Here is a 21,049-nt window from a genome sequence, read left to right on the forward strand (position 1 = left end):
GCTAGCTACAAGACCTTAGGGAAGTCTGTTTCTAGTCTGTCTACCTTCCTCATACAACAAACACTGAATTAACAATGTCTTGTGTCTTCTGTGTGCCAGACTCAGTGTGAGGCTCCAAGAACAAAGTCCTCACGGTGGGGTTGCTGGGAGGAGACGTTCACACCACAAGAGCCCCAGTGCTATGTAAACCAAGTGGTATACAGATGCTAATTATCATATTATCATGGATTCTGAGGTCCTAGCTGCCCAATAAGCACATTTTGCCTAATCTTCCGTGCCTAGGAAATGAATTTTTAGAGGAGATAATTGTCCAAGTGATAGGGTAATGAAGAAGGAAGCTACTTTTCTTAGTGGCTGGGATTTTGTTTGTGTGGGGGTTTTTTGTTTTCAGTTTTTTGAGACAGAGTCTCGCTCTGTCGCGCAGGCTGGAGTGCTGTGGCAGGATCGTGACTCACCGCAACCTCCGCCTCCCAGATTCAAGCGATTCTCCTGCCTCAGCCTCCTGAGTGGCTGGGATTACAGTGTGCACCACCACACTTGGCTAATTTTTGTATTTTTAGTAGAAACGGGGTTTCACCATGCTGGTCAAGTTGGTCTCGAACCTCAAGTGACCTCAAGTGATCCGCCCGCCTCGGTCTCCCAAAGTGATGGGATTACAGCCATGAGCCACCATGCCCGGCCCCTTGTGTGGGTTTTATAAGGACCAGTTAGAACTCTGTCAAAGAGGTAAGGCTAGCGTCTGAGTTTAAAAACAAACAAATAAACCTAGGGAAATCTTTTCCCTGTTGGAATAAGAGAGGGATAAGTGAGGAAACAATGTAAGTGTTTTTAGTTCTTTTCTAGTACTACTATGAGTCATACATATTTTCCTGTGTCCTGGAAATATCTCCCCTGGTAATTACGAGATACAAAGAGGAAGTGAAGAGGGATTCATTTTCATGGAGAGGAGTTACCCAGTGGGCAGGATTCTGCAGTGCCCAATTTAGTTTTGATCCCCCTCTATCCCATAAACATTTCTTCTGAAGGCTTTCAAAGTTGGGGGAAGATGATGTTATTTAGCATTGTTAGAGTCTGGTAGACCATAAAGGAAAAATCTGGAGAAATGCAGTAAAATGAGGTTCAAGCCAGAAGGGATTATAAACGTTACATAGCCCAGAGAGTCTCCATCTTCAGTCCATCTTATTTGGTACTTTTTCTTTGCTTTTTCTATTTTATTGATTTTTGAATAGGCAATGCATGCACAATGGTACACAATTCCAAGAATACAAAAGGGGAGGAAGAGAAAGATAAGGTTTCCTTCTACCTGGGCTGCCAGCCACCCATGCCTCTCATAGGCAGCCACCATTACAGCCAAAGAGGCAGAACATGAACAGGCCTCGGCTCGGCCCGATGGCTCACGCCTGTAATCCCAGCACTTTGGGAGGCCAAGGCGGGCGCATCACAAGGTCAGGAGATTGAGACCATCCTGGCCAACATGGTGAAACGCCATCTCTACTAAAAATACAACAAATTAGCTGGGTGTGGTAGCATGTGCATGTAGTCCCAGCTACTTGGGAGGCTGAGGCAGGAGAATCGCTTGAACCTGGGAGGCGGAGGTTGCAGTGAGCCGAGATCGCGCCACTGCACTCCAGCCTGGGTGACAGACTGAGACTCCATCTCAAAAAAAAAAAAAAAAAAAAAAAAAAAATTAGGTCTCTGCTTTGCTCTCCAGTCCCACTTGCCTGGTCAATATCTCAAAGGCACCCTGAGCTCATTAGGTCCCAGATAGGCCATCTTCCTCCTGTTACAGGAAAGTGGTCCCGAGCCAGACCACAAGAGAGAGTTCTTTGAATCTCGCATAAGAAAGAATTCAGGGCAAGTCCACAGTGCAAAGTGAAAGCAAGTTTATTAAGAAAGTAAAGAAATGGCAGGGCATGATGACTCATGTCTGTTATCCCAGCACTTTGGGAGGCGGAGGCGGGCAGATCACCAGGTCAGGAGATGGAGACCATCCTAGCTAACACAGTGACACCCTGTTTCTACTAAAAAGAAAATGAAAAACTAGGCGGGCATGGTGGCACACGCCTGCAGTCCCAGCTACTCGGGAGGCTGAGGCAGGAGAATCGCTTGAACCTGGGTGGCAGAGGTTGCAGTGAGCTGAGATCGCGCCACTGCACTCCAGCCTGGGTGACAGAGCAAGACTCCATCTCAAAAAAAAAAAAAAAAAAAAAGTAAGTAAAGGAATAAAAGAACAGCTACTCCATAGACAGAGCAGCCCCAAGGGCTGCTGGTTGCCCATTTTTATGGTTATTTCTTAATGACATGCTAAACAAGGCATGGATTATTCATGTGTCCCCTTTTTTTAGACCATATAGGGTAATTTCCTGACATTACCTGGAATCTGTAAACTGTCATGGCGCTGATGGGAGTGTAGCAGTGAGGATGACCAGAGGTCACTCTTGTCGCCATCTTGGTGGATTTTGGCCAGCTTCTCTACTGCAACCTGTTTTATCAGCAAGGTATTTTTGACCTGTATCTTGTGCCAACCTCCTATCTCATCCTGTGACTTAGAATGCCTTAACCCTCTGGGAATGCAGCCAGTAGGTCTCAGCCTCATTTTACCCAGCCCCTATTCAAGATGGAGTTGCTCTGGTTCAAACTCCTCTAACACTCCCAAACAGGCTTTTCCTCCAGAGCTCCACGCTCAGAAAGCTCACTCCTCACCATCCAGTGATCACAACCAGAAACCAAGGACAACAAACCTCTCCCTTACCCCTTATCCTACCAGCCCCAAAGCCTATCCATTTTACCTCCAAAATGCCTCTCCACTTATCTGCTTTTCTCCAGTCTCACCCACCACAACCACCCAGCATCTGTCCGGGACTGGTCCACACCTTAGCCTCTGCTGTCTTCCTCAGACCCACCCAGTCCCCCTCCCCTGCCAGGCGGTTGGGCTCAGTGCTGATTTGAGTCCTCAGACCCACCCAGTCCCCCTCCCCTGCCAGGCGGTCGGGCTCAGTGCTGATTTGAGTGCACAACCAAGGGCTTCTGCACGCCCTTGGATCAAAGACAAATTCCCTTCCTGGGCATACAAAACCCTGAGTGACCTGGAGCCCTCTCCCTCCCTCCCGCGTCCCCTCAGTACTCTTCCTTCCATCCCACTGAGCGCGTTCACTTACACAGGGTGCTTACCAGTCAGCTTTCCAGCTGTGGAATCTCTGCCGGCTGCATTTTTTGAGTAAATGGCTGTATGTACAAAAAGAGTTCACATTCATTCCTCTTTTTTTCTTGGAATGGGCAGAGCATGTTAAGTAGAATTTGATGATGGAGATGATGAAGAAATTCCTTGACGTTAATCTGAAATTGATCACTTGTTTAAAATTACACAAACACATCTTGCTTTTGAAAGAACCAAAGGGAAATACCATTCAATGCCAAAAGAGGCCTAGGAAAGCAGGGATGAGCTCATTTGAAAAAGCCCCAGGAGCCTGATCAATGTCTAGGTTCTGGCTTTCCCAGAGGAGCCTCACTTGCCTTGCTTATGCTTTCTGCATGCAACACCTCCCAATGCAAAGAGAGGGTAGTCACAGGCTCTGGGTGGAATGGGAGATCCCCATTTGCCCCCACATCCTTCCTCCTCCTGGCACATTGGTCTACTGGGTAGCAGCCCTCAGGCTGGGGGGGGCTCCCCAAGGGTTCCCTACCCAGGCCTCTGCCTCACTCTCCACTTCCGGCTTAGTTTTCCCCTCTTCCGAGTCCCTGGATTCCAGGGGACACCAGCTCTGTGAGCATGAACACTCAGACTAGGGGAGAGGCCCCGACAGTTGGCTGTGCGTGCCCAGAACTGCCTATCCAAGTAGACTTCTGCTGTCAAGCCAGAGACACTAAGGAACACCTACTCAATGAGCAGTAAATCCCTCATGACGCTAGGAGAGGGTGGGCACACCCATTCCATCTCCCGCCCACCCCACTCCACACCCCACCAATCGCACTCACCCTTGATCTCAGCCAGCTGTCCCCTGGTGTCCTCCACTGGCCTTGGAGATGCAGGAGTACGGGAGAAGCGGAATAAATCCCACCCCAGCAAGAAAAATACAGGTCCCAGAGGCACTCAACAGACATATGTTCCCTTCCTCCTTCTCTCCTGGTGACAGTGACAGATAGGGGCCCCCTGGGGCGGGTGGATATTTTCATCTTCCAAGAGAATGCACTCCATTACTCCAGGACTTTTCTGTCCTCTCCGCCTCCACACAGCCTTCCAGCCTAACACTCAGTCTCTCAAGGAATATTCTTGACACTTTAAAGGATCTGGCCAGCACATAAGCCAATGTGGCTGCATTCTTTAATTAATATTTATTGAGTGTCCCTATTAGGTGCCTGGCAAGCTCAGAGTGTTGTATGTGGCTAAAATATCTATTCCCCTTCCTCTCCAAGAATGTGCGTTCCTGGACAACCCAGGAATGTGGACATGCCAAGTAAAGGAGCAGCACACTCTAGCAACAGCAAGAGCTGGGAGTCCACAGACAGAGGCAGGACTCAGGGCCAGAGGGCAGGGGCTTGAGCCCTGGGGTCCCAGATGGGCTGTGTGACATCTAGCAGGTAATGTCACTTCTCTGAGCCTGTGTCTACAAAAATGTGATTGGCAATATCACTCTGCCTGCCTCCTGGGGCTGGGAATGTTGTAGAAACCAAGTAAGATCACATAAGTGATGTCTCTGGAAAAGTTTAAAAAGAATACCACATATTTCCTCCTAAATAAAATGTTTGGTGTCTGTCTTGATAGGCACAAAAATTGAATCAGGTTTAAAAGAATAGGATCCTAGGAAGTCAACATCTGAAAAACGCTATTCGTGGCATGAATTTAGATTTTGAGGCTCTGATCCAAACTGTGGATGAGCGCCTTTACCCTTTGATAAATATTAAATATACTCATCTTCAATTCTGTATCTTCAATTATATATATATCCTTCCCAATGTGTATGTATGTATATATAATACATATACATATAATTGAAGATTATATAAATGTATTATATACGTATACAATTATATATGTATATAATACAATTATACATGTATGTAATCTTCATTATATGTACATGTATTACATGTACATACACACATACACATTGGGAGGAAGGACAGTCCTTTCCAGAGGTCTCTTTGCAACAATTTGATGCTGCATAGTTGCAAATGCAATAAACTCTATACATGTGGCTATGAATTAATTAGACTGTGAGATACCGTAAGTGAAGAGTTAGGTATGCAAACTTCAGAATTTTAATTTCTTTTCTTTTCTTTTCTTTTCTTTTTTTTTGAGACCAAGTCTCGCTCTGTCACCCAGGCTGGAGTGCAGTGGCACAATCTCGGCTCACTGGAAGCTCTGCCTCCCGGGTTCATGCCATTCTCCTGCCTCAGCCTCCCAAGTAGCTGGGACTACAGGCGCCCGCCACCATGCCCATCTAATTTTTTGTATTTTTAGTAGAGAAGGGGTTTCACCGCATTAGCCAGGATGGTCTCGATCTCCTGACCTCGTGATCCGCCCGCCTCGGCCTCCCAAAGTGCTGGGATTACAGGCGTGAGCCACCGTGTCCGGCCCAGAATTTTAATTTCATCCATTCTTATCGGATGTGTAAGTTGGTGTCAACTTTCTGGACAGCAGCAGATGATTTGAATCAAGAGCCTTAAAAATGTTCCTGTGGATACACAAAATGTGGTAAATTACACATATATATAGTTTCCATCTATAATAGTCCACTATACACACACACACACACACACACACACACACACATATACACATATATATGATGGAATATTATTCAACCTTAAAAAAGAAAGAAATTCTGACACATGCTTCAGTATGGATAAACCTTGAAGACATACTAAGTGAAATAAGCCAGTCACAAAAGGACAAATACTGCATAATTCTACTTATATGAGGTAGTCAAATTCAGAGTATAGAAAGTAGAATCAGCCGGGCACGGTAGCTCATGCCTGTAATCCCAGCACTTTGGGAGGCCAAGGCGGGCGGATCACGAGGTCAGGAGATCAAGACCATCCTGGCCAACATGGCAAAACCCCGTCTCTACTAAAAATACAAAAAAATTAGCCGGGCATGGTGGCGGGCGCCTGTAGTCCTAGCTACTCGGGAGGCTGAGGCAGGAGAATGGCGTGAACCCGGGAGGCAGAGCTTGCAGTGAGCCGAGATCGCGCCACTGCACTCCAGCCTGGGCAACAGGGCAAGACTCCGTCTCAAAAAAAAAAAGTAGAATCAAGGTTACCAGGGGCCGGGCAGAGAGGACAGGGAATTATTGTTTAGTGGATATGGAGTTTCAATTACGGAAGATGAAAAAGTTCTAGAGATGGATAGTAGTGATGTTTGCACAGCAATGTGAATATACCTAATACCACTGAACTATATGCTTTAAGATGGCTAAAATGGTAAATTCTTTCTTTTTTTTTTCGAGGCAGAGTCTGGCTCTGTCACCCAGGCTGGAGTGCAATAGCGCGATATTGGCTGACTGCAACATTTGCCTCCCAGGTTCAAGCATAAAATGGTAAATTATATGCATTTTACCACAATTTTTAAAAACGTTCCAATTCTCTGACCCAGTATTCCATCTAGATATCTGCTCAAAGGACAAGAACAGAAGATTAGGTGGCTCACAACTGTAATACCAGCACTTTGGGTCACAGGTGATAAAAGTCTTTGATACTGACCACATTGGGTAGCCAGCAGATCAGGTTCCATCCACACCAAGTGTCATCACTCAACTAACCTTGTGACCTTGGACACATCACTAAACCTCACTGGGTACCACCAAAAGAGGCATCAAGAAAGGCAGTGGTTAGAAGCACAAACTCTAAACTCTAGAACTAGGTTACCCCAATTCAAACATTGGCTCTGCCCCTTACAGTCATTATGACTCAATATTCACATCTGTAAAATGGGGGGATAATAATAGCACTTTCGTTGTAGGGTTGTTCTGAGAATTAAATTAGTAATTGTATTAAAATACACAAAAGTTCTTAGAAAAGTACCTGACACATAGTAGTGTTCTATAAGTGTTAGCTGTAAAAATAACAACCATCAGCTGGGCGCTGTGGATTGCACCTGTAATCCCAGCCATTTGGGAGGCCGAGGCAGGTGGATGACCTGAAGTTAGGAGTTCAAAACCAGCCTGGCCAACATGGTGAAACCCCGTCTCTACTAAAAATACAAAAATTAGGCCAGGCGCGGTGGCTCACGCCTGTCATCCCAGCACTTTGGGAGGCCAAGGTGGGTGGATCACAAGGTCAGGAGATTGAGACCATCCTGGCTAACACAGTGAAACCCTGTCTCTACTAAAAATATATATATAAAAAATTAGCCAGGCTTGGTGGCAGGCACCTGTAATCCCAGCTACTCGGGAGGCTGAGGCAGGAGAATGGCATGAACCCGGAAGGCAGGGCTTGCAGTGAGCCGAGATTGTGCCACTGCACTCCAGCCTGGGCGACAGAGCAAGACTCTGTCTTAAAAAAAAAAAAAATTAGCTGGGCGTGGTGGTGGACGCCTGTAATCTCAGCTACTCGGGAGGCTGAGGCAGGAGAATCACTTGAACCCAGGAGGCGGAGGTTGCAGTGAGCCAAGATTGTGCCATTGCACTCCAGCCTGGGTGACAAGAGCAAAACTCTGTCTCAAAAAAAAATCAATATTATTATTAATAAAATTTAGCTGTACATGGAAAAAAACAACTCTTAGGCTAGAAGGTAGATGACCTCATTTAAAGATGAAATTTTACATCCTGAAATAAGAGATTCTGTAGAGTCTCTTTTCTTGGGAATTGTGGACTCAGAGTTGGGAATAACATTAGAAATAATCGATAAGAAAGGTCATTCAACCTGTCTGAAGACTTTCAGGAACTGTGAGTTCCCTGCTTTCAAGGAAACCCATTCTTCCTTGCTGAACTTTCTAGTTAAAAGGCTGACTCCAATCTGAGTTGAAATTTACCGCTTATAACTTCCAGCTATTTTTTTTTTCTTTGAGACAGGGTCTGGCTCTGTTGCCCAAGCTGGAGTGCAGTGATGACACTGCAGCCTCTTCCTCCAGGGCTCAAGCAATCCTACACACCTCAGCCTCCCAAGTAGCTAGGAGTACAAGTGTGCACCACCACACCTGGCTAATTTTCTAAAAATTTTTTGCAGGGACGGTGCCTCCCTATGCTGCTCAAGCTAGTTTTGAACTGGCCTCAAGTCATCCTCCTGTCTCCTGTTCCCAAAGTGCTGGGATTACAGGCATGAGCCACTGTGCCTGTCCTAATGTCTACCTATTGATCCTACTCTTACCTTCAGCAGCTGCATAACAAATGTAATCTAATTCCACCTGCCAGCCCTCCTTGAACACCTTTCCTGCATCCTCCTTCACCCTCTCTCCTATCAACTGAACATTCTCTCTTCTGTCAGGTGATCATCCCAGGACAGGACGTCCAGCTCATGGTCACCCTCCTTTGGGAACCTCAATTGGTCTACATTTCTGTTAAAAATTGCCACCCAGACTGCAGTGTTTGGGTCTGGAATGTTCTAGCTATGAATGAGGAAGGGAAGGGAAGGGAAGGGAAGGGAGAGGGAAGGGAAGGAGGGAGGGAGGAAATGAGGAAGGAAGGAACGAAGGAAGGGAAGGGAAGAGGGAGGGAGGGAGGAAAAAAGGAAGGAAGGAAGGAGGAAGGAAGGGAGGAAAGAAGGAAGAAAGGAAGGAAGGAGCGGGAAAGAAGGGACGGAGGGAGGAAGGAGTCTAATCAGCATCACAATATACAAGAACCATTCTCTCCCTTGTGTTTTTAATGACAGTCCCTTCCTTCCTTCTTTCCTACCTCAATAATTAGCTTTCCAGGAGGAGCTTCCGGAGCTCACTGGTTTGGGGATGGGGGCATGCCTCCCCAGATCTTCTCCCTCCCTGGGGAGATAGGGCCGCAAGCCCCACTGGCCAATGCCCATTCACTCTGGGAGCCTGCCAAAAAAAAAGGCAGCACAACAGAAAAGCCGAAATCAGAAAGAAGCCCTCTTATCATGCAAATAAAGAAGCTTGCCAGTGACTGACTCAAAGCATCCCATCTCTCCTGATAGATGTAGGATATCGGAATGTTCATTAGTGCTGCTTAACAGATATTTCTGTTTCCATTCCCAGGTGAAAGGTAGAACTGCATACCCCCGGCCCGGCCCCCCTTGGAGTGAGGGTAGCAATGCGTCTTGGTTTAGCCAGTGAAATGTGAGTGGCAGAGCCACACACTATTGCCCTGCTCTTCTAGCCTGCCACTGGCAATCGTGCCCACCTAGAGATGGGATGTCCCTCAGTGGAGATGACCAGAGCAGAGCCCTCCAGACAACCCAGGGTGGACACAGAGCATGAGTGGAAAATGGACCTTTGTTGCTGGACCACTGGAAAAAAAGGTTGTCGGGGGGTAGAATATGTCTATGTCTACTTGCCAACTTGACCTGACCTCAGGGATCCTGGGGAACAGAAAATGGAATCTCATATAGATGGAGCCACAGGGATCTAGAGAGAGGCCCAGACCCTGTCATTCCCAGGTGTGATCTTGAGAAAGTCACTTGGACAATGCAGGCCTTCATTTTATTTATATTTTATTTTATCTAATTTTTGAGACAGGGTCTCACTCTGTCAGACAGTCTAGAGTGCAGTGGCACTATCACGGCTTACTGCAGCCTCGACTTCCCAGGCTCAAGTGACCCAACCACCTCAGCCTGTACGTGGGATTACAGGCGCACACCACCATGCCCAGCTAATTGTTGTGTTTTTTTGTAGAGACAGGGGTCTTGCTATGCTGTTCAGGGTGGTCTCCAACTCCTAGGCTCAAGCAATCCACCCGCCTTGGCCTCCCAAAGTGTTGGTATTAAAGGCATGAGCCACCACAACTCTAACAAGAGTTTTCTTAACTCTACAAGAAGAGATTCTGGTTAGGTGATCTTCCCTCAGCTCACACAAAAGACAAGACAATCTTAGTGCAAGATTAACATCTTTGGGGGAATCTAGGTGAAAGTTACACAGGATATTTCCATAGTATTTCTTACAAATGCATGTGAATTTAAAATGCTCTAAAAAAAAAAACTTTTAAAAAATTGAAATAAAAAAAATACCCTTAGAGTTGAACCCAGTTCTCAAAGCACTGGTTTGTGGGTTTTATGGTAAAATTCTTCGGGACAGAAACTCCTCCAAAACCCTCCATGGGGTTTCCTGAGTGTGGGGAATTTGGCTGTGACCCTCATTCCTTCTCCCTCAGCTGGACTCAACCCCACCCATCCCCAGACCTCTGGAGAAGTTGCTGGCAACCTAGTCAACTCTCAACAATGGCAAACGAAGAGTTGCCATTTTCTTCCTTAGTTACAAAAATGAAATATTGAAAAAATGTTTATGTGTACTATCACAATAGGTGTTCTTTCACAATGTAAAAACTTTCAGGGCCGGGTGCGGTGGCTCACGCCTGTAATCCCAGCACTTTGGGAGGTAGGGGTGGGCGGATCACCTGAGGTCAGGAGATTGAGACCATCCTGGCTAACACGGTGAAACTCCATCTCTACTAAAAATACAAAAAATTAGCCAGGTGTGGCGGTGTGCGCCTGTAGTCCCAGCTGCTGGGGAAGCTGAGGCAGGAGAATGGCGTGAACCCGAGAGGCAGAGCTTGCCGTGAGCCGAGATCACGCCACTGCACTCCAGCCTGGGCGTCAGAGTGAGACTCTGTCTCAAAAAAAAAAAAGAAAAAGAAAGGGGTTTTACTGCTCCCTAGAGAGGCCCAGTGGGACAGCCCTTGTTTTAGACAGGGAGCAAGGACCCCAGGGCTCTGATGGCCTCGTGCCCCCAGGTAAACTGTTTGAACTCTCTAAATTTATTTGCCTGGGGGAGCGTTGGGGGAGGGAAGAGAGGAGTGTTGGTCTCTCCCAGCTCTAAAGTTTTAATGCTGGAAATCAACTTAATTAATTAATTTTTATTTTTATTTTTATTTTTTATTTTTGAGACAGAGTCTCATTCTGTCGCTTAGGCTGGAGTGCAGTGGTGCGATCTCGGCTCACTGCAACCTCCGCCTCCTGGGTTCAAGCAATTATCTGCCTCAGCACCCCAAGTAGCTGGGATTACAGGTGTCTACCACCACGCCTGGCAAATTTTTTTTGTATTTTTAGTTTTACCATCTTGGCCAGGCTGATCTTGAACTCCTGACCTAATGATCCACCCGCCTTGGCCTCCCAAAGTGCTGGGATTACAGGCGTCAGTGCCCGCGCCTGGTGAAATGAACCTATTTTATATAATTTCTTTTCTTTACTTTCTTTTTTTTTTTGAGACAGAGTCTCGCTCTGTCACCCAGGCTGGAGTGCAGTGGGCGATCTCGGCTCACTGCAACCTTCACCTCCTGGGTTCCAGCAATTCTCCTGCCTCAGCCTCCTGGGTAGCTGGGACTACAGGCGCACGCCACCATGCCCGGCTAATTTTGTATTTTTAGTAGAGACAGGGTTTCACCATGTTGGCCAGGCTGGTCTCTAACTCCTTACCTCAGGCGATCCGCCCACCTTGGCCTCCCAAAGTGCTGGGATTACAGGCGTGATCCACCTCACCCGGACTATTTTATATAATTTCTAAACTTTTTATTGATACAACTTATTAATACATATAGAAAAATGCATATGGATCTTAAGCATACACCTTGCTGAATTTTTCAAACTGAAAACACCTAGCTAGCCAGCTCCCAGCTCAAAAGGCAGAACATCACCAACCTAGACTCTCCTTCCCTTCACCCTCCCACTCACTCCCCAAGAGTAACTACTAGTCTGGCTCCTCACACCTGAGGTTACTTTTGCCTGCTTTGAACTGTATATGAACAAGATCACATTTTTTTTTTTTTGAAACGGCGTCTCGCTCTGTCACCCAGGCTGGAGTGCAGTGGCACTATCTCGGCTCACTGCAACCTGTGCCTCCCGGGTTCAAGCAATTCTCTGCCTCACCCTCCCAAGTAGCTGGTATTACAGGCGTCTGCCACTATGCCCTGCTCAATTTTTTTGTATTTTTAGTAGTGACAGAGTTTCGCCATCTTGGCCAAACTGGTCTTGAACTCCTGACCTCATGATCCACCCGCCTCGGCCTCCCAAAGTGCTGGGATTACAGGCGTGAACCACCCCACCCAGCCAAAGATCACATTTTTTTAAATGCACTTTTTTTAAAATTTCAGTTTACACATAGAGGAATTCAGGATGGAGTTCTTTTTGGTTTGGACAACTGCAAGCTACTTTAAAATCACAATACATGGGATAGGATGTGATTTAAAAACCAAATTATTTTACTCTGCCTGATCAACTCGCCAACCGGTCTTGGCAGTTTCTTTCTAAGGGTCCCCTGGGCGCCACTGCTAACCCTTCCCCTTCTTAGAATGCCTAAATCCTGTGAATCCTGTGATTCTAAGGCCCAATCTAGACCAGCTAAATTGGGTCTTTTTATTTTTTTTAACCTTTTCTTTTAGAATATTTTTAGGTTTACAGGAAGGTTGCAAAGAGAGTTCCAGTATTACCCCATATTCAATTTCCATCTTAAATTATTCTGTCAATATTCGTCACAACCCTGAAACTAGCATTGGTATATTACTATTAACGAAACTCCATACTTTACTCCAATTCATTTTTCCCTAACGTCCTTTTTCTCTTCCAGAACCCATCCAGGATTCCACACGGGTCAAGTATTTTGTAGAATGTCCTTCAACAGGATTTGTCTGATGTTTTTCTCATCGTTAGACTGGAATTATGGGTTAGGGGAAAGAAGTCCACAGAGGTGAAGGGCCACTCTCATCCCATCATATTGCGGTGCATGCTGTCAACATGACTTAGCACTGGTGATGCTGACCTTCAGCACTGGTCAGGTAGTGTTTGCAGGTTTCCCCACTGTAAAGTTCTTCTCTCCCACAACCTCCTTCCATACTGTGTGTAGCCTTTGGAAGCAAATCACTAAGGGCAGTGCACCCTCAACGGGAGAGGGAATTAGGCTCTACTTCCTTCAGGGGAGTTTACCTACATACACAGATACGTAGTGTTTTGTCTACATGAATTATTTGAAATTATCTGCATGCGAGATTATCTCTTCTTCTCCATGTACTTATCCAACCATGCCTTTGTATTAGCATGGGTTCATTCACAAGTATTTTATTTATTTATTTATTTATTTATTTGTTTATTTATTTATTTATTGAGACGGAGTTTCGCTCTTGTTGCCCAGGCTGGAGTGCAGTGGTGCAATCTTGGCTCACTGCAACCTCTGCTTTCAAGTGATTCTCCTGCCTCAGCCTCCTGAGTAGCTGGGGTTACAGGTGCCCGCCACCACGCCCAGCTAATGTTTGTATTTTTAGTAGAAATGGGGTTTCACCGTGTTGGCCAGGCTGGTCTCAAAACTGCTGACCTCAAGTGATCCGCCTGCCTCAGCCTCCCGAAGTGCTGGGATTACAGGCGTGAACCACCGCACCCGGCCCCTATTTTATATTTTATATTTGAATCTAATACTACATTATTGATTTTGTTGTTCCAGTTGTTCCAGGTTTGAGGCTGGGCCCTCTTTCAGGTTGGTCCCTGTGTCCTTCTGACATACCCACATCCCTTTCATCTTGAGCACTTTCTTACTTCCCAGAACCACAAGGTGCTCCGGACTCATCTTCAGCATTTCCAGCCCCAGTCCTAGGATCCGCCATTTTTGAACATTTTGAACAGAGCAGACTGGCCAGTTTTGACCCCTTTTTCCATTAAGATGTAGGTAGTTCTCTTGCGGGAAAGAACCCAGCCTTATTATCTGGTGCAAGCCAGTCAATTGCAAGTAACTTGAAAGGGAGTTCAGTGTTTTACAGGGTGTTTGTTTCCATGGCTGGCATAGCTAGGACCTCACCTTCAGGCCCATCGCCCTTTCTCTCAAAAGGTTTTCAGTTTGCTAGAAGCCACTTTCCTCCCTCACTTTACTTAGATTGCAGTGTAGACCCGCCCCAAGTGAGTCAGGCTAAGGAGTTGAGAGAATAATTTAGAGAGCCCCTCTTCTCCTCCTGCAAGTCCTTTGACCTGCCAGCCTGCAAATCTGCTATATAAAGATAGATAAGTAGCCAGCTAGCTACACACACACACAAACACACACACACACACACACACACCCATATACCAAAACCGAGAAGGCTACGGAGAGAGGGCAGTGGAGGCATTCACTCTGAGAATTACTGTTCAAAGGGGAAAAACAGGGAGGCACTTGGGCAATCCAGAAATGCAGGTCTGAGCTGGCCTGGGGTTTTAGCAAAGGAGGAGTGAGTTCTTCAGAACAGAACCAATTAAAACCTTTTAAAGTAATTGTTCCCCTGCCTTCTTTCAAAGTTGAGCTCTAATCGTGGCCTTTCATTCTTCCCACCACTCCATCATTTTAAATTAACCTTGCGATTCCCTGCAGCTGCCTCTCACCCATCACAGACATGCTAATGCACGTGTGTGCTGCTGGGGGGCGGTGGGAGGGGACCCTGACACTAGCTTTGTGAAACAGCCATCCCTGTGGGCTCTGTTCCACTCACCCCCCTACCCACCCTGGCAGAGCAGAGGGGAGGGAGGAAGGAAGCAGGCAGGTTAGCAGAGCGCAGGACCAGGCAGTAAAGTCTCCTAGCTGCGCTACCTCGGGGTGTCCACATTACTCAGCCCCTCGGAGCCATGGGGGTGGGGAGGGCAGGGCCTCCTGGGACAGGACCATAAACCGTTTATGGCTCCCCAAATGTGACACATCAAGTCGACATCACCTGTTCACCTTCATTCTTCTCTCCCTTTGTGAAAAGTCCCTCTTCGCATTCCCTCCGGGCCTCTCCCCTCCTGACCCTTTGGAGTAGGAGCCTTCAAAGCCCTGAAGGTTCCCAAGTGATGTGGGAAGTAAAGTTCTCAATGGAGGTCTCCTCCTAGTGAAAGGGCACTCTGTAATTAATGGAACTGGCCAGACCGTGAAGGTTACCTTGACCTTGTCTGCATGATAAATACAACTGGAGCGGGGCGGAAGGCACACCATTCAGAAAAGCAAACTGCTTGCATCTTCTTTATTTTTAATCTCACTCCATTTTGCTTCTCTGCAGGATCAGAGCAAGTTAAGGAGAGACAGCCTCTGTCTTTCAATCCTAGGGGCAGCTCGTGCAGTCGCCCCGCCGCGGCCACTCTCCTAACACGGGCAGAGGGGGCAGCGACGTGCCCCGGTCGCTCAGCCAGCTGGTGGCAGGGCTGTGACGGCAACCCAGGCCCCCAGACGCCTCTCCGCGTCTAGGCGCTTCCCATAATGGAAGGCTTCGCTCCATTAAAAGTTATTTTAGGGAATCCACAAGCCCACCGCCATCCCCCCCAAAGTGGAAATTTTATGTAAACGAGTCAAAATAAAGCAACAGTTTCTTAATAAGTATGTTTGGAGTTACACTCTGGGCTAAGACGAGCCGAATCGGGCGAGGGGATGCGGACTTAAAGGTTCCAGTGTTCTTCTCCATACGGCAAGACTATTTTTAAAAATTTAAGGACGTCTTCCAGTCCACAGTCCACACCGCCTACACCCCCGCAGGTCAGACAGGCGCGAGTTCAGCCCGGTGACCCCGCCATCCTCGCGGCCCCCACCCTGGGGCCAGGGAAGAGGGCGCGGCCGACCCCAGCCCCCTCACCGAAACCGCGCCCGTCCCCTCCCCCATCGCGGTCCCGCACGGCGGCGGGGGGGCCGAGGGGTGGCGGCACCGGGATCCCGCCGCCGCCCCGGCGCGCACGGAGGCAGGGTTAGGGGAAACACGATTCCTGGGGAGATCGGAGGAGGCGATGCCGCCGAGGCTGCGGGGGAGTTCTCCCGGAGAACTCGGGGGCCGGGTGGGAATGCGACCTCCAGGGGAGCTATCGCTGCTCCCCCGTAACTGCCGCAGGGACCCTCCCGGGGTGGGGGTGGGGACGCGGGGCTTCCGTCCCTTCCGGGCCGCGGAGGTGCAGGCCCGAGGGGCCCGTGCAGAGTCAGACGCCGGGTGTGCGCGGCCCGTGACTCAGCCGGGTGGCGACGCGAGGCCGGGGAGGCAGGGGGAAGGGGCGGGCGGGCCGGGCGCGCACCCGGGACCCCGCGGCCTCGGGAGAAGCGAGGTGCGCGCGCCCAGGAGTGGGGGGCGGGGCGGCGGGCGCGCGCGCAGCGGAGGCGCCGGGCGGCGGCGAGGGCCGGGCCGTATGCCGTCTTCCCGGCGCCGCGCTCCCAGAGCTCGCGCCGCCTCCTGGGGCGCCGCGCGGGTGGCGCAGGTAGAGGCCGGGCGGGGGTGGCAGCCACCCCGGGGCTCAGGTTCCAGCCGCCAGGCTTGGCCCTCAGCGGGCGCTGTCAGAGGGCGGGCGGGCCCGCGGGAGCGGGGCGGCGGCGGCAGAGGAGCGCAGGGCGGGCGGAGACCGTCGGGGTCACCTCTCCAGCCCCCCGCGGTGGCCGAGCCACCCGCAGTTGCGCTCGAGGCGCCGAGGCGGGGTGGCCGAGCGAGACCCGGGCCGGGCGCGGCGCGGGCCGCACAGCCGCGGCGGCGGCTGCAGACCTGTAAACCTTAATGACAGCAATCTTGCCCGTCTGCGCCTCTGACTCACGCGGTGACCCAGCCTCCAGTCACCCGGCGGCCGCCCTCCGGCCTCAGTTTCCCCCGCCGCCGAACAATGAAGCCACTGTGTCGCCGTTCATTCCTGAGCGCCGTTTCACACGCGGAGCGCCGCTGCCTCCCTGGGGAAGGGACCGAGGCGTCCGGCTTTTAATTATCCCCGGTGGGCGGGCGTTGGGAGGCCGCGCTCTGCTGGATAATTGAACCCTGGGACTATTCCCTTGTCAGCCCAAGCTCTTTATCTTAAGCCGTCCTTTCCCCTTCATCGTATTTAAATTTTACCCCTTCCTCTCCACGCTGGTGGGACTGCTTGAAAAACAATGAAATGGGCCGGTTAGGTGGCTCACGCCTGTAATCCCAGCACTTTGGGAGGCCCAGGCTGGGGGATCACCTGAGGTTAGGAGTTCAAGACCAGCCTGGCAAACATGGTGAAACCCTGTCTCTATTGAAAATACAAAAAAAAAAAAAAGAGGAAAAAGAAATTGGCCGTGCATGTGGCGCATGCCTGTAATCCCAGCTACTTGGGAGGCTGAGGCACGAGAATCAGTAGAACCCGCGAGAAGGAGGTTATAGTGAGCCGAGATGGCGCCATTGCACTCCAGCCTGGGCGACAAAGCGAGACTCCGTCTCAAAAAAAAAAAAAAAAAGAAAGAAAAGAAAAGCAATGAAATGACTCCCCGCCTAGTTTAGGCAATTTGTGTTTTCCCGAATATCAAGGGTTCAGTCAATTTGCTCGCAACGAACTTCAGCCCTTCCTGTGGGCCAGGCCCAGTGTGCCCAGCACTGAAGCCACCGCTGCTCAGAAGCCACAGCAGGTTCTGAGGAGGCACAGCGGCGGAGAGGCCACCTCTTCCTGGTTCTGTTCTGCAGGCATAAAAGGGATCAGACTACTGACGGGCGAAGCTGAGTAAACCCCACATACATTATTATGCTGAGTGAAGAAGCCAAACACAAAAGGATACATATGGTGTGGCCCCCATTTATGGAAAACCCTAGAAGAGACAAATGTAGTCCCTAGTCCACCAAAAGTATTGGTTGTTTTGCGGTGGGGGTGGGGGCAGTGACTGGGATGAGGACAAGGGAATTCTGGGGGTGATGGAACTGTCCCATATCTTGATTGAGTCTCTGGCACCTGCGACCGCAGAGCACTCCCCACCCACCTACCAGCCTCTCTGGACCCTGAGACTTCAGGTTACTGAGGAGTCAGTAGCCTTCCCCACTGGAAGGCCTTTCCCCCATGGCCCCTCACCCCCCATTCCTCCCTGGCTCTGGGTGCCCCATCTCCAGGAGCGGTTATGTGGATGGACGTATACAGTTGTCCCAACTCATCCAACACTGAATGCAAAATGGGTGCATCATACTGTATGTAGGTGGTACCCCAAGAAAGCTGGCCGAAGCCTTAAGGGTGTGGGAAGCCAGGAGGCTAGGAGGCTTGGTGAGGGTAGCACTTTGGTCATGGAAGGGGATGGAGAGGAGAAACGTTGCTTGTTGAGGTCTCCAAAGAGAAGGCGTCACATGTTTTATGGAAATCTTACAAGCCCCAAATGTTACTATTATTATCCCCGTTTGACTACTGGGGAAACAAACTTAGGCTGAGTGAGCTGCCCAGCCTCCCTAACCCTGTCCCTGGCAGATGGTACTGAGAGGATCTGTCTTCCTCTCTCAGTGGACATGTCAGATTCATCGCTGTGTGGGGGACACCGAGTGTGAGCATCAGGGTCAGCAGCAGGGCCTTGGAGGCAGAGGGGACCCTGTGAGAATACTGCCCTCTTTCTAGTGCTGTGATCTGGGCCATGTTGGCCTCTCTCAACCCCAGGCCAAGTCCTCCCCTGTGTAAGATGGAGAAGGTCCCACCTCGGGCGTGGTGTGAGGAGATGAGGGTGCTTAGGTGGGTGCCTGGTTCAAGGCATGCCCGTGGTGTTAGCTGTACCTCTGTGACCTTGGGCAAGTCCCTTCCCTGTAAGGGCCTCAGTGTCCTCATCTGTAAAATGAGAGGGTGGCTTTAAACCACCTTCCACATCCTGGTATCCTGGAGTATTTGGAGGGGCCACTGGGGAAAAGCGATGGAGGAACTTCTGGGGAGGGGCAGCAGGTGCAATTGATGGAAGGAGGTGGCCCCGGCATCCCCATTGCTTCTGTGGAACCCAGGAGGGTGAGGGGTCTGTGGGGTCGTGTTCTGACCCACGCCCTGCACCATGAAGGGGAGATTCCTCCAACACCATGGCTGAGGGGGCCGCAGCGTTGCTGGAACTCATCAAGGGCATAGGGTGTGGGGCTTTGCTCCCTTAGGAAGCGGCCTCCTCCGCCGTTGGGCAGTTCCGGTTTCCAGAACATCGTCCTTGTGTGGACCCGGCCTGTCCCCCAGATCTCTTCTTCTGAGCCTCCGACCAGGCACCTCAAGCTGAGGGCATCCCTTGACCCCCAGGAATATTTTCCTCGGCTCAGTCTGTCCAGACCTTTCCCTCCCTAACTAAGGGATAGTCCAGAGTTCTGGAAGGAAGGGCCTTCGTGAGCGGAGGCCAACTGTGCCTGCCCACTGGGGACCTCCAGCCCGTTCTCTGCCATAGCAGACCCCGTGTCAGTCCCCACTCCCAGGGGCAGGTGAAGGCTTGGCCACTGAGACACCTGAGTTTCTGGCTCTAGGACGTGGCACCCTCACAGCTAGGCCTCCCAGCTCTCCCTGCACAGAGGCCACCCAGCCTGGGAGGCTTGCAAAGTGCAGCACAAATTCACACACCCCACATCACACACACCCACACACAGCACACACACATACACCACACGCATACCACACTAATTCTCCATCCTCACACCATGTACACACAACACACCCCTCTCCAACCACACATACCTCGCTCCCTGCGTGTGCATATATACCACATCCCGCACCCCCACACAACACACAACACTACCCTCTCGAACCACACATACCCCACTCCCTCCATGTGTGCGTATATACCACATCCCACACCCCCACACAACACAGTCACACTCTATACCCAGAGAGTCTCACATGTAGCACCCAGGTTGTGTCCTACACAAGGGTGCCCAGCTGAGGGTCCGAGGCAGCTCCCAGGGTCCTGGGGCAGGGCTGGGCACCTGGAGGGAGGAAGGGTGCCTCCTAACTGGCATGAAGGTGCCCTGTGCACTGGCTGAGACTCTGGCACCCATGACCACAGAGCACTCCCCACCCACCTCCAGTCCTCTCTGGACGGTGAGACATCAGGCCCCTGAGGACCCCCAGCCCTCCCTACTGGAAGGGCCTGCCCCATGCCCCACTCCACCATTCCTCCCTGGCCCTGGGTGCCCCACTAGCGAGTACATGGCTCCAGGCACAACTGGCTCTTCCCTCTCCAAGCCCCTCAGTCTCTTAGTACCTGGACCACATCCTTCATCCTGCACATGCTTATGGGGCACCTGCTGGTGCCAGGCCCTGGCTCAGTGCTGGGGAGCCAGAGGGGGCAAAGTCACACTCATCCTCAGCAGGCAGAGGCAGAGCCATCTACACACCAATGGCCATGCCCAGGGAGCAGGACTGTGGCAGAACATCCCTGGCAGCTGTGGGAGCCCTCTGACTAGGGAGCAGTCAGGGAGAGCTTCCTGAAACAGGTGGCAGTAGACAAAGGCACACGCCTTCTAACTGCTGTGACTCACTGCACGCTGATCTCTGCCCCCTCTCACCACAAAGGGAGGCCGTGGTGTGGAATAGAGACTGGGCTTTAGTCGCAACCTTGGGAAAGTGTATCAGCCTCGGCCTTAATGTCCTTGTCTGTGGGATGAGAATTTCAACACTGCCCTTGCAGGAGAATAGTTGAGGTGGCATAAGGTGGGTGCTGAAGCCAGACAGACTACCTTCAGTCTCAGCGTCGTCACTATGAGCCATGCAACCTTGGGGAAGCTAGCTTCCCTTTCTGATGCAGTGTCTTGTCTGTAACATGGGAGTCCTAACAGGAAGTCTCTCATAGAGTTATTTTGAGTATTTAAAGCATTTTGATTTGGAAAGGGTTTAGAATAGTGTTTGGCCCACAGTGAGCACTATGTGTACAGAATATATGGACATGCTGAGCAGTCCTGTAGGTCATGGGGGCTCACCAGATACGCCATGAACATGACCTTGGATATGTTTCTTCCCTCTGGAATTTGAACTCTTTAACTGTCTCTGAAGGGAGAGATGGCAGGCTGGGGCGGAGACATGTTTGCTGTGCTCCATGGAGACTCACAGCCAGCCTGGGCCTTGGTTTGTGGAGGGGTGGGGCAGTGACAAGGAGGTGCCCTCGGTCCATAGGTGGGTGGCCAAGGGTGCTGGCCCTGTGCCCATCTCCTCCCAGCTGGCACTGTCCCTGGGAAGATGTAATGCCACCCATGGTGATTTCATTGAGGCCCTAACCTCTCCTTTCCCTGAACATAGGCTGCCCCTTGGCTTCAAGCAGATTTCCATTATTACTCCTGTCTTC

The 21,049-nt window shown here is 50.3% G+C and overlaps 1 long non-coding RNA gene across 3 annotated transcripts; it reads right to left on the bottom strand.

Moving 5' to 3' along the window:
- Positions 1-1,101: 1,101 nt before the first annotated feature.
- Positions 1,102-19,160, bottom strand: LOC117976794 (uncharacterized). Of its 3 annotated transcripts, XR_008621948.2 has the most exons (6): positions 16,588-19,160; positions 8,832-8,968; positions 3,976-5,675; positions 3,172-3,336; positions 2,374-2,482; positions 1,102-2,186 (listed from the first exon to the last, which is right to left on the bottom strand). It is a non-coding gene; the product is annotated as an uncharacterized LOC117976794 (long non-coding RNA). The 3 variants fall into 3 exon arrangements; XR_008621946.2 differs by having other exon boundaries at positions 1,102-2,482; XR_008621947.2 differs by lacking the exon at positions 8,832-8,968 and having other exon boundaries at positions 1,102-2,482.
- Between the last annotated feature and the right edge of the window lie 1,889 nt (positions 19,161-21,049).

The sequence above is a fragment of the Pan paniscus genome, chromosome 17, assembly GCF_029289425.2.
Source record: "Pan paniscus chromosome 17, NHGRI_mPanPan1-v2.0_pri, whole genome shotgun sequence".
Classification (NCBI taxonomy): Eukaryota; Metazoa; Chordata; class Mammalia; order Primates; family Hominidae; genus Pan; species Pan paniscus.